Source organism: Bos javanicus, chromosome 5, assembly GCF_032452875.1.
Source record: "Bos javanicus breed banteng chromosome 5, ARS-OSU_banteng_1.0, whole genome shotgun sequence".
Taxonomy (NCBI): Eukaryota; Metazoa; Chordata; class Mammalia; order Artiodactyla; family Bovidae; genus Bos; species Bos javanicus.
The window spans coordinates 106,334,811-106,347,210 of record NC_083872.1 but is presented as its reverse complement, the minus strand read 5'-3'; the positions used below and the strand labels follow the sequence as shown (position 1 = coordinate 106,347,210).

Here is a 12,400-nt window from a genome sequence, read left to right as displayed (position 1 = left end):
CAGCTCGCAACTTGACCAGCACAGCTCCCCCGAGACCAGAGCACCCTGTCCGCCTCTCCTGGCCTATCCCTCCAGCTTGCAGCCACTTCTAGACACCACACTGACTCTTGGGGAGACAGCCGTTCCTTCCCCTTCCTGAAACAAACTGCTTGTCTGTCCCACCACCCTGCCACTCACTGGTCCTGCAAGGGAGGCCCTCCGGGGGTGAGACACACACACAACACATCTCTAGATGCACAAGTTACAGAATCCTCTCTCTCTCTTCCCCTCCCTTCCTTCCCCCTCCAAGTGCCCTGACAGTGGCCCCAGCTGGCCAGCCAGCTTCTCTCTCCTCTTCCCAGCACCCACATTCCCCACACCTGGGACAGCCAGCCTGTTTCCATGGGGTTCTCCCCAGGATGGGGACCAAGGTAGACCTATCACACACACACACACACACACAAACACACACATACCCATCACCACGACAGAGGGTCAGAGATTGGGGGAGGGGATGACAACCCTGTAGACTGCAGTTGATTTGCAGCTCCTTAGAGGACCCAAAACTTTTTCTGAAAGAAAAAAATGCAGAAAGGCCCCAAGTCCTGATTGGCCAGCGGCCGGGCTCTGGAATGCCTCGGTTACCGTATATGCTCACATAGAAGATGCCGCTGCAGAAGGAATGTGGCCCGTGAGCCAGGCCACGTGGAGTGAATGTGGCAGCAACTGCACGCTGGCTTCTCCATGAAGGACCCTCCCTTCCCAGTCTCTGTGCCCACGGCCATGACCAGGGCCCTGGCAATCTCAGTTCTGCCGGGGCTCCGCCTTGGCTAGAAACCGGGCTAACCCTATGTCACTGACCAGAAGGAGAACTAGGACTTCTCCGATGAATCTCCTTGAGGCTCCTCATTTAAATACACAGGACTGTTTTTCCCAGGGCTTCTTCTAGGCAAGTATATATGGTATTTCATGTGAGGAATGTTCTATTCACAATCTCCTACCTTTTTGGATCGGGAAGGGATTAGAATGACCTTATAGCTGATCAGTTCTCCAGTGCCTGGACCACTCCTCCCCCACGACCTCCAGCCCCCACCCGGAAACCTTTCTCTCCTCCGACACACCCCCACCCCTTGCCCCCAACTCAGCAGCACAGGCTCCCACCCCCACCCTGGGGCCTGGAGGGCTGAACAGAGGACCAAAGAGAGGGGAGCAGGGAAGGAGAGAAGTTCATGTCTGAATGTGCGCCCCAGTTACATTCCAGAGGCAAACAGAAAGTAAAAAAGAAAAAAAAAATTAAAGTTAGGTCACTGCTGTTTCCTATTACCCAGGCCTCTGCAGCTCTTCATTCATACCTTGCTGATCGATTACCCGCCAGCCGACAAGGCATCCCAGGACAGAAGTGGGGAGCCTTGGAGAGGGTCATCGTCTGCCCTGTTCAGTTTTCAGCAGATGACTGGAAGGATCAGAGAGGTTCAGTGACCTAACTAGGGTCACACAGCCAGTTCCTACAGACCCAGGACTAGAACACAGGTCTCTTAAGACCTGGGTCCAGATTCCTTCAGTGCCCACCCTTGGCTTCAATTCACACGCCCCGTGAGCATAAGCGTTCATTGACTGCCCCTCCTTTCAGACAGCCCTGTGGGCTAAGCCAGTGGTTAGGTTGTTAGCGGGAGTTGGGGGGTGCGGAGTGGCTTCTGATGGGCGGGCTGCTAATTGCTGTCATGTCGGTGCAGACCCTGACCACGTGCAGACCCCCTTGAGGACCGAGGCAGCGACAGTCTCACAATGGAAGTCTCACAATGACAGTTGGCTGCACAAACCCAGGGCAGTTGAGGGGAACTGAAATTTGATCTTTTTCTTTCTTTCTTTTTTCCTCCCCCTCCAACCTGGTCTGAAAGAGCCAGTGAAAACCCCAGCCAGACGCACCAAGCAGCCTCTGAATCATTGAGAAGCACAGAGAAGGGTGGCGCCCATCCCTGGGTGGTTGGGGAGCTCCCCCCAGCTGCCCGGCCTCCCTCCTGTCACTGTCACAGGGCCCCATGCCAGCCGGGCTCCCCAGCCGCTGTCCCTGTCCGCCTGCACTGCATTCCAGACATGGGAGCTCCGGGCCGTCACACACCCGCTTCCTCCTCTGCCTCTCACCGCCAGCATCCTCGGAGGGGCCAGCACAAGGTTTCCATTAGCGAAGCACATTTTTGTGCTATGGATATTGAACCGGGGAGGAAAGAAAGCAGACTGTTGTCCATGATGGATGGGTTTTCTAGAGGGCTTCCCAGGGTGGTCCTTAAGGGGCCAGGATGGAGCCACGCAGGCTTCACAGCTTCACAACATGCCCTTGTTCGGGTGCGTGCCCATGCTGGGGGTCTGTCTGCTCTGCCCCCGGCTTCCCCCACCTCCATCCCTCCTTGCCCTCCCTCCCCCTCCCCCCAACATCCCAGCTTCCAGTTTATCTCAGTGCAAAACACCTTCTCAGTTCTCCTTTTAGAATCAAAAGTGCCCTGTCCCTGGGCTTGCTCTGTATTACCAATGTGGCTATCCTGAAGTGGGAGGATGGCATGGGGACCCCAGCTCGAGAAACGTAGCCCGATAATCCTGCATTTAAAAATATCTCTATCTCCCTTTCCAGAATGCTGAGGTTTTCTTAAGCTTTGTAAGCGTGCTTTCCCCATGATCGTCACCCTTATCCACACACAGTCCAGATGAAATGGGATGGATGAACCACAGGCCCATTTCAGGGTTCTCCATGACTTGCATGGTGCTGAGAACAGAGTAAGCAGGAGCTGGATAAATGATTTACAAACATGACTTGGGGTCTATGGAAACTTAGTTTATAAATCCATTTCCCTCAGCTCAGTTAACTCCGTTTTTAAATTTTATTATTTTATTTTTGAAATATATATTTATTCGGCTGAGTCAGGTCCTAATTGCATCATACAGGATCCCTTGTGGCATGTGGGCTTAGTTGCTCCTTGGCGTGTGGAATCTTAGTTCCCTGTCCAGGGATCAAATCTGCATCCCCTGCTTTGCAAGGCAGATTCTTAACCACTGAAGCACCAGAGAAGTGCCCCCCACACACACACACTTTTTTTTTTAAATAGAAGAAGGAAATGACCTTTGGGAATTTGAGTGGCTGAGTGAAGAAGCAAATCCAGTCCTCCCAGAAGTCCCTTCCCAGTCCATCTCGTCACACTGTTGGGGGAACTTTGAACCACTATCTTAAGTACCTCTGCCCTCAGGGTGCTTTCAGCCTGGCCAGGCAGTCAGAACCTATGGAGGAAATAATAAAAGACAATTCAGGGAAATGACAGTGAATAGTCCAACACAAAACTGCTTTGGGGACAGATAGCGCTTGAAAACGGGAATGCATCGAGACCCAATTCACTGAGAAAAAAGGTGGAAAGGCTATAAAGGGAAACGTTCACCCAAGGTCAAATCACTGAAGACAAAGCCAAGTTCATCAAATCTTTAATCCTGCGGAAGGACTTTCAAAGAGCCTTTGGGGACAGGTGGAGTGACCGACAGGACGCCCAGACCTCCCAGGAGAAGCCTGAAGATCAGTGCCACATCCGGTCTTTTATTCTTTAGCTCTTTCCACCCCTGGGGCAGAACAACTCTAAGTCACAGAGTCTCTTGCCGCATCCAAAAGTCCATACTGTCCAAGTCTCAGAAATTTACGTATTAGAGGCTCCAAGAAATTCTAAGGGCAAAACCAAAACCAAAGAACAGAAAACCCCACATCAGGAAACCTTTAACTCAGTGTTATCGGAGCTTCCCTCTCTGACCTTCAGAACCATCGTCCCTGCTGCCTGGTCCCTAGGAGAAGTGGAACACCGAGGAAGGAAGCCTTTGTCTGGGGCGGTTTTAGGTACTGACCCACATGTTGCCTTCCTGAGGGGCTCCCTAGCTCTCAGATCCCTGAGTTCACACATAAAGACAAACCCATGTGTTCCTTTCCTTCTGGAAGGAATCTCAGCACTCCCCACCTACCTCTGCTCCCACACCTGCCTCCTGGGCATGTTGTGGGTCTTCTCCCCAGAGAGTTGCCAGAGATCGAGTCTCATCTACCGGTTTGTCCAGGGCTTAGCATGGACCTTGGCGTGCAAAACGTAGGTGTGTAAACAAATGTGAGCTGAGTGGGATGCATTGCACCTATGAGTAGTTCTAGTGCTTTCTTTTCTCTTCTCCTGAAAACCTCACCTCCACCCCGCAACCCAGAGACTGTGTCTGGAGTCTCCCCAAAGGCCCAGCTTGGAGGTACTGAGATCCTCCACCCCACTCCCTCCCTCCACCCCAACCTTTCCCTGAAGCTTCTGCCCTAAAATCTCTGTGTCCCCAGTTGATGGGGCAGCAGCCTGTGCCCCACCTCCTGCCCCTCCTCTCCACACTCCTCCCCACTCCTCCCTGTCCTCTCCCCACCGCCCTCTCTCCCACTTCCCACCACCCCACCCCAGCCAGGCTTTCTTTCCCTCTATTGAGCTGTCAGCCCAGCAGCTGGCTCCAAGGAACCTCTGTTTGGCTGGGCCCTGGGCCAATCCCTTGCCTCCAGCTGCCCGATTCAGGATGATCTAAATCAGAGATGCATGTGTAGGCCTCATGTCCTCAAGGGATGCTCTTCCCTGGGCTTCTGGGATAAAGAGCACCCTCAGAGAATAGCCACATCCGGCCAGTGGGGGCACCTCTGACCACAGCCACCATGGCCACTAGCTCTGCTAGTCCAGAGTGGACGCAGTTTGTAGGGGTGGCTTTGGAGAGGGTCTCGGCTCTCTTTCAGGAAGAGGGCTTCCCACTCCTTCTCAATGGCTCAAGTGGTAAAGAATCTGCCTGTAATGCAGGAGATACAGGAGACGCGGGTTTGATCCCTGGGTCTGGAAGATCCCCTGGAGAAGAGCATGGCAACCCATTCCAGTATTCTTGCTTGGAGAATCCCATGGACAGAGGAGCCCAGTGGGCTACAGTCCTTGGGGTCACAAAGAGTCAGACATGACTGAGCACGTACGCGTGCATACATCCTGCTCCTTGTCACTGAAAGAGGCTGGTTCTGGGAATGGCCCAGGCTGGTCTTGGAAGATCCAGATGCGTGTCAGAGAAGATGTAGGAAAATGCTAGGGCCCCATCCTGTGTCCGCACCCCAGCTCCTTTCTGCACACAGGACACGAGGGAGGTCCAGGAAAAGAACTGTGGGACCTGCTCTTGGGGCAATGAGGCAGAGGATGAGGCCGGGGTAGGGGGTGGTGTGCAGGGAAAAGGGCACGTGACCTGCTAACTACACCAGCCAAGGGGCCCCGCAGCCCCCCACCAGGTGGAGGAGCAGGAAACAGGGACGTCTCCAGGTCCTGACATGTGGTTGTAATGATCACAGACCTCATAGGCGCCTGGGGACCTCAGAGGTCATCTCCTGCATCCTCCTGCTTCCGGGCAGGGCTGTATCTAAACTAGTCAAGATGTGCAGGCAGTTCTGTTTGTAAAGGTCCCTGGAGAAGGGGGGAAATGAGCTTCCTTTCATCAAATATGAGGCTTGAGGATCTCAGTGTTGACTTTGCCACCATCATCCACAAAGGTCATACTTTAGAAAGACTACGTCAGAAACTGTCTCATGACTCAGCTGGATGCTGGGACACATGGGTCCTGGGTCAGGAGAGGGTTGGGATCCACCTTCCCCAAGTTTCCCAGGCCTGGGAGTGCCCATTGCCCAGCCACGCCCTCCAGCTGCCCTTCTGGCTCTCTGCTCATCTCGGCGATGTGTGTGGGTGGTTAGAACAGGAGTCAGCAACGCGAGCACCCTGTTATTGGTACGATGCATGCTCATAGCTGCTACGGCTGCAGCTCTCGGTGGAAAAGCAATTCTGTCTTTCAGTTTCTTTCGTAAGAAGATCTGTTGTCCGGACTTCCCTGGCGGTCCAGTGGTTAAGACTCTGCACTTCCAATGCAGGAGGCGCGGGTTCGATCCGTGGTCGGGGAACTAAGATCTCCACATGCCACCCAGTGTGGCCAAAAATTTTAAAAAGGAAAAAAAAAAACAAACCATTTGTCTACCATCCTGTCCCAAGGCAGAAAGGGGGTTAGGGTGAGTGTCCCAGCTGGGATGTCTTCCCTGATCTGTCTCTCCTTCCACCTCCTCTCTGCCTCCCCAGCCAGGCCATGATAGGTTCCCCACCCCACACTGCCATCTTCTGTGTATCCCCCATAACCACACTGGGTGACCTTTTGGAGGGGCAGTGGTGTGGTACAGAGTAACTGTTAGGGGGTCCCCATGGGGTGGGCTTCCCTGGTGGTTCAGACGGTAAAGAATCTGCCTGCAATGCGAGAGACCTGGGTTAAATCCTTGGGTCAGGAAGATATCCTGGAGAAGGGAATGGCAATCCACTGACATATTCTTGCCTGGAAAATTCTATGGAATTCTCCAGAGGAGCCTGGAGGGCTATGGTCCATGGGGTCGCAAAGAATTGGATAGGAGTGTGTGACTAACATTTTTACACCATGGGGTACCCGTATAATTTAGTATCTAAACCAGAATGCCATTGAGGTTGAAAAGGCTGCCATTATTGATGCAGGATAACAGGCATAAATCAGAATTCCACCAGGTCAAGTGGAGTCCTCGATCACCCTGGCTCAGAGTTTGAATGAAGTCCCTACAACTTATATTATCTGATCCTGAGCAATTGAACTATTTTGAGTCTTAGGTTTCTTATTGGTAAAAACCATGGTAGTCCAATGTGATAGCAGAGTCAGACACAACTTAGTAAACATACTAATGTACAATATCTACCCCCGAGTCAGGGGCAGGATCTCGGTCTTTGAAATGCATGAGTTATTCAAGATGTTTGTTAAAAATTAAGATGCCCAGGGACTTCCCTGGCAGTCTAGTGGTTAAAGCTCCATGCTCCTAATGCATGGGGCATGGGTTTAATCCCTGGTCAGAAAACATGGCATAAGACCCCATACACTGCGTAAGATCAGATCAGATCAGATCAGTCACTCAGTCGTGTCCAACTCTTTGCGACCCCATGAATTGCAGCATGCCCGGCCTCCCTGTCCATCACCAGCTCCCGGAGTTCACTCAGACTCACGTCCATCGAGTCAGTGACGCCATCCAGCCATCTCATCCTCTGTCGTCCCCTTCTCCTCCTGCCCCCAATCCCTCCCAGCATCAGAGTCTTTTCCAATGAGTCAACTCTTCGCATGAGGTGGCCAAAGTACTGGAGTTTCAGCTTTAGCATCATTCCTTCCAAAGAAATCCCAGGGCTGATGTCCTTCAGAATGGACTGGTTGGATCTTGCAGTCCAAGGGACTCTCAAGAGTCTTCTCCAACACCACAGTTCAAAAGCATCAATTCTTAGGCGCTCAGCTTTCTTCATAGTCCAACTCTCACATCATACATGACCACAGGAAAAACCATAGCCTTGACTAGACGAACCTTTGTTGGCAAAGTAATGTCTCTGCTTTTGAATATGCTATCTAGGTTGGTCATAACTTTCCTTCCAAGGAGTAAGCGTCTTTTAATTTCATGGCTGCATGGTGCAGCCTAAAAATTTTTTTCAATTAAAAATGTAAAAAAAAAGTAAAAAATTTAAAAATTTTCATTAAAAATCCAATATTTTTATTTTTAAAAATTAAAAAAGAATGAAGACACCCAACCCAACTCCAGTAAATTCTGACCCACTGGCTCAGAGTGTGGCCTAGGAACTTGTATTTTGATGGGTGGTCCGTAGCTCAAATTTTGAGAAGCCTTGCCTTTGAGTCATAGTAAGGACAGTGAGAATAACATAAGTAAGGCGCCTGGCACACAGCGGCCACCAGGAGGACTGCCGTCACCTCTCTATCCCTACCTTTTTCCCTTCCTCCTTCCCCTCTACCCTGTGAGTTCCCCTGGGCTAGAGTTGTGTCTTATCAGCTTTGCAGACACAGTGCCAGCCTGGCACACACTGGCAGCTAATGATGGCCTAGAGCTCCTTTTTGGATGTCCATATTTAGAGGACAGGGTTTTCCCGATGGCTCAGTGGGTAAACAAGCCCCCTGCCATGCAGGAGACACAGGAGATTTGAGTTCAATCCTTGGGTCAGGAAGATCCCCTGGAGAAGGGAGTGGCAACCCACACCAGTATTCTTGCCTGGGAAATTCCATGGACAGAGGAGCCTGGCAGGCTACGGACCATGGAATCGCAAAGAGTCGGACACAACTGAGTGACTAGGCACACACACAGGAGTAGAGGACCGAGGAAGATGCCTGCCCACCGTCACCCACAGGCACTGGTACCCAGGGACCCCTTGGGGAGAATCGCCGATCTGCAGAGGATGGATTTCTGTGCAGTTGGCCTCATGCTCACTGCTTCCCTCCCAGCTCCACCCTCAAGCTCAAGTTGAACAACCTGGGCTAGGGTGGAGCCCAGGTTTGCTGAGAAATCTGGCTGAGAGATCTGACCGTTAAATGAGTTTCATCCTGAAATGACTTGGAGTGAAAACTGAAAGTAAAACTCAAACCGCCCACTTCCCCAGCGAGTGCTGATCTCAGCGAAGCTGCTCCAGGCTTGGAGGCCTGGTACTGCCTCTCCCTTCCCTGCCCAAACCCCAACTCCGCTGAGCACTGTACCCCAATACCCACCTCTGCCCATGCAGGACTCAGAGGCTGGGGTGTGGTGGGGGAGACACCCCTCTTCACAGAGCAGACACGCAGATTCCTTATCAACCCTGACTCCTTGCTATGCTTGGACTCTCTTTACCAAATGAGAAGCCGTTCTTCCATTTAAAGATGCGTATCGGACACATATCATGACCATTATGTACTGAGCTTCAAACTATGCTGTCCCAACAGCAAGCTGGTACCACTTAAGTCAAAAACAGAAGCAGAAGTTTTAAAAATACAAAAATAAAATTCCTTTCTTTTTCCTATGATTAAAGAAGAGTTGTGGCTTCCCAAGTAGCATAGTAAAAAAATCCACCTGCAATGCAGGAGGTGTAGGAGGTGTAGATTCAATCCCTGGGTCATGAAGATGCCCTGGAGGAGGAAATGACAACCCTCTCAGGATTCTCGCCTGGGAAATCCCGTGGACAGGGGAGCCTGGCGGGCTACAGTTCATGGGGTCACAAAGAGTCAGACACGGCTGAGCAACTGAACAAAGCAAGGTTATGATAAAATGATTAGTTCATTTACATTCACTTGTAACAATTATATAAGAACTTGAATTTTGTCATGTTTGGGGTTTGTTCACTCCTGTGAATAACGGTACAGTTAGGTGAGGTTTTCTGTTATGGTACCCAAACTCACCATTTTGTCCTTTTTAATCTTTCAGGGATTCAATATAAATTTTTCACTCAAAAGAATAAATAAAAATAAAAGTACAAAAATAAGTATACATGTTCATGCATATACTAGCATGCATATGAGAACAATATGATACATTTTTATAGCAAAAACTCAAGCACTGCAGGAGCAAAGGACAGGGTGCCTATAATGCCTCCAAAAACCACCTCCTTTAATAGTTCAGATTTTTTTTAACGCTATAGGATAGTTCCTGGAGAAGGGAAGGGCAGCCCACTCCAGTTTTCTTGCCTGGAGAATCCCATGGACAGAGGAGCCTAGCAGGCTACAGTCCACGGGGTCACAAAGAGTTGGATGCGACTGAGGGACTAACACACACCACACATAGGGGAGTTAGTCTGTGCGGTGGGATTGCCCCTGAATGCACACTGTTCCCTGAGGCTCCAGGAGGTTGTATAAACATACCCAAGTTCACCCAGCTGGGAGGTAGTGTGGGGAAGAGAGACAGAGACAGAAAGCAAGCAACCTACCACCGCTGATCTGCTAACCAGGGTGCAGGAAGAGCTTCCTAAGAGATCAGTGAGCCTGGCCCATCTAGCAGTACCAATTCCTGGCCCTCGGCTTCCAGGTGCTCACCTCCACCTGGATCCTCCTACCTTCCTCCACGAATGCCCATCTCCCACTTCACTCTCGTCCACCTGCACCTCATTATGTCCCAGGTATAAGCACACATAGAAGCCTTCTCATCCAAGGCTCCTACATATTTAAGATCCATGTTAAAAATGGGGGTGTTTTTTATCTGTCATGGAATATATTTAATTCCAGTATATTATCGAGCAGGAAGGAGGGTGACAGCTTTTTATTGAATAACCTCATCTCTTCTTTCCTCCTACAATCATCAAACAAATAAACCAGGACTTTCCTGGTGGCCCAGGGGAAGAATCCACCTTCCAGTGCGGGAGAGGCAGGTTCAATTCTTAGTTGGGGAACACGCTCCCACGTGCCACAGAGAAACTAAGCTGGGTGCCACAATGGAGACCCAGCACGGCCAAAACAAACAAACAAACTTTGCCCCCAAAAGAGGCCCATAAGAGCAAAGCTAGTGGGATATCAGCGTGAACAATTAAAGAGACTGTCGCCTCATATCATGCAGGGGATTTAACTCATAAGTTCACGCCTCTTCCAACAATCTATCTTAAAATCAGAAGTCAAAAAAGAGGACTGTCCCAGGGACGTGTGCTCACACCCACCTGTTGGGCTGTCACTTCCTTGTAATGGTAATTCCTGGATCATGGTCATTTTCTCCAGTCATCCACATATTTCCTCCATTCTGGAGGTGTACTGTGCAGCGAACACGGTTCCCTGAGCACCTCCTTTCCAACAATCTTGTCCTCTACCTACCCCCCCACTTAGTCCCGTACTCATACGCTAGACCTCGTTTTGCCAATAATTTCAATTCCACCATAATCTCAGTTTCTTGCATTCCATGCTTTCATTCTTTGCCCCTCTAGAACCTCAGTTCCAACCATCTTGGATTCCCAGACCCTCATTCTCCCTGGCCTCATTCCCTCTCCCTTTCTTACCTGCCTTAAATCCTCTGGTCAGTCCTGATGATGACTCCTTCGTGTATATCCTCAATTCCTTGCCCTGCTTTGCTTTATCCCAGCAAAATACGAGCTGAGAAGCATCAGGCTGGGGTACCGAGACCACCGCATGGGTATAGGAGAGTGTAGATATTCTGGGTGCTTCTCAGAAGTGCGGGGACTCTCTACAGCCACAGGGAATACAAGGCTCCAGCTGGCGTGACCAGAACCCCAAAGCAAAGAGTGCTCCTTGAAGGAGCCGTGGGTGTGTGAGGACTTACGAGGAAGTGGAGAAGTTCTAGACGAATCAGACTGCAGCACTGAGCGATTCCTCTGAAGCACAGTCCTCTGCCGTCAGGTCCTGGGGACTCACCGTGACGACTCGCTCCTCGCAGCTCTGGACACAGCAGCCGCTCCTTCCGAGTTCCCAAGAAAAAGAGTCCAATTGGGTCACAATGCACCGTCCCACACAGAAATTGCTATGGGACAGAGGCTCTTTCAAGCCACCTGAGAGGAGCCAGGGCTCAGAGTGGCCACTAATCCTCCGATCAGGTGTCTGCGACCTGGATGGCACGGCTCCGGCCCCGGAGGGTGCTGACTGTGACCAGGGTGAGTGGTCCTGACCACATCCTCATCACACTGACTCACATTTAATTCTGAGAACTAGTTCTTCATGTCACTTGTCCAGGAACCCCAGGCATCCACTGCTAAGGGGATTTCGATGGTGGTCCCCAGGACTTTCAGACTGACTCACCCTGTTGGTCCTACAACGCTGACCACACGCTGATGTCATTGCAAAGCCTGCCAGGAGACTAGAATGAAAAACTTTATGCCCTGTTCCTGACTTCAAGCTTTATTGTTGTGGAAAGCGCATTAGGCTTTAAAGCAGAAGGATTGAATTCGTATCCTGGTTCTGTCTCGGACTAGCCATGAGACTTCTGGAAGCTGATGTGAGCTCTCTGAACCTCGGTTTTGTCATCTGTACAATGGGGAGAGGGATGTTCACCTCCCTGAATCTCAGGAGCTTTAGCTCCCTGTACTCATCTTGCTCCCAGTATATGCTTGTTTCTTCCACCCCGGATCCCCCCACCCCTGCACCCGTGCAGAGACACAAATCAGTCCTCATTAAACACTCTGTGCTGTATTTTTTCTGCAGCTAAAAAGAGCAAGAAGTGGGCTTCTCCAGTAGCTCAGTGGTACAGAATCCATCTGCCAATGCAGGAGACATGGGTTCGATCCCTGGTCAGGGAAGATCCCACATGCTGTGGAGCAATTAAGCCCATGTGCCACAACTACTGAACCTGTGCTCTAGAGCCTGGGAGCTGCAACTTCTGAGCCCATGTGCTGCAACTACTGAAGCCTGCTTGTCTAGAGCCTGTGCTCCAAAACAAGAGAAGCCACCACAATGAGAAGCCCATGCGTCGCAACTAGAGAGTAGCCCTTGCTTGCCGCAACTCGAGAAAAGCCCACACAGCAACGAAGACCCAGCACAGCCAAAATACATAAATAAATAAATAAAAGCCCAAGAACCTCCACTGCCACTTGTCCTAGAGGCAGAAGATCTGGGATGGAGTCTCAGCACT

At 50.8% G+C, this 12,400-nt stretch overlaps 1 long non-coding RNA gene across 1 annotated transcript; it reads right to left on the bottom strand.

Moving 5' to 3' along the window:
• Window positions 1–1,132: 1,132 nt before the first annotated feature.
• Window positions 1,133–11,449, bottom strand: LOC133248293 (uncharacterized). Its single transcript, XR_009736658.1, has 3 exons — window positions 10,818–11,449; window positions 8,578–8,800; window positions 1,133–3,246 (listed from the first exon to the last, which is right to left on the bottom strand). It is a non-coding gene; the product is annotated as an uncharacterized LOC133248293 (long non-coding RNA).
• Window positions 11,450–12,400: the final 951 nt, after the last annotated feature.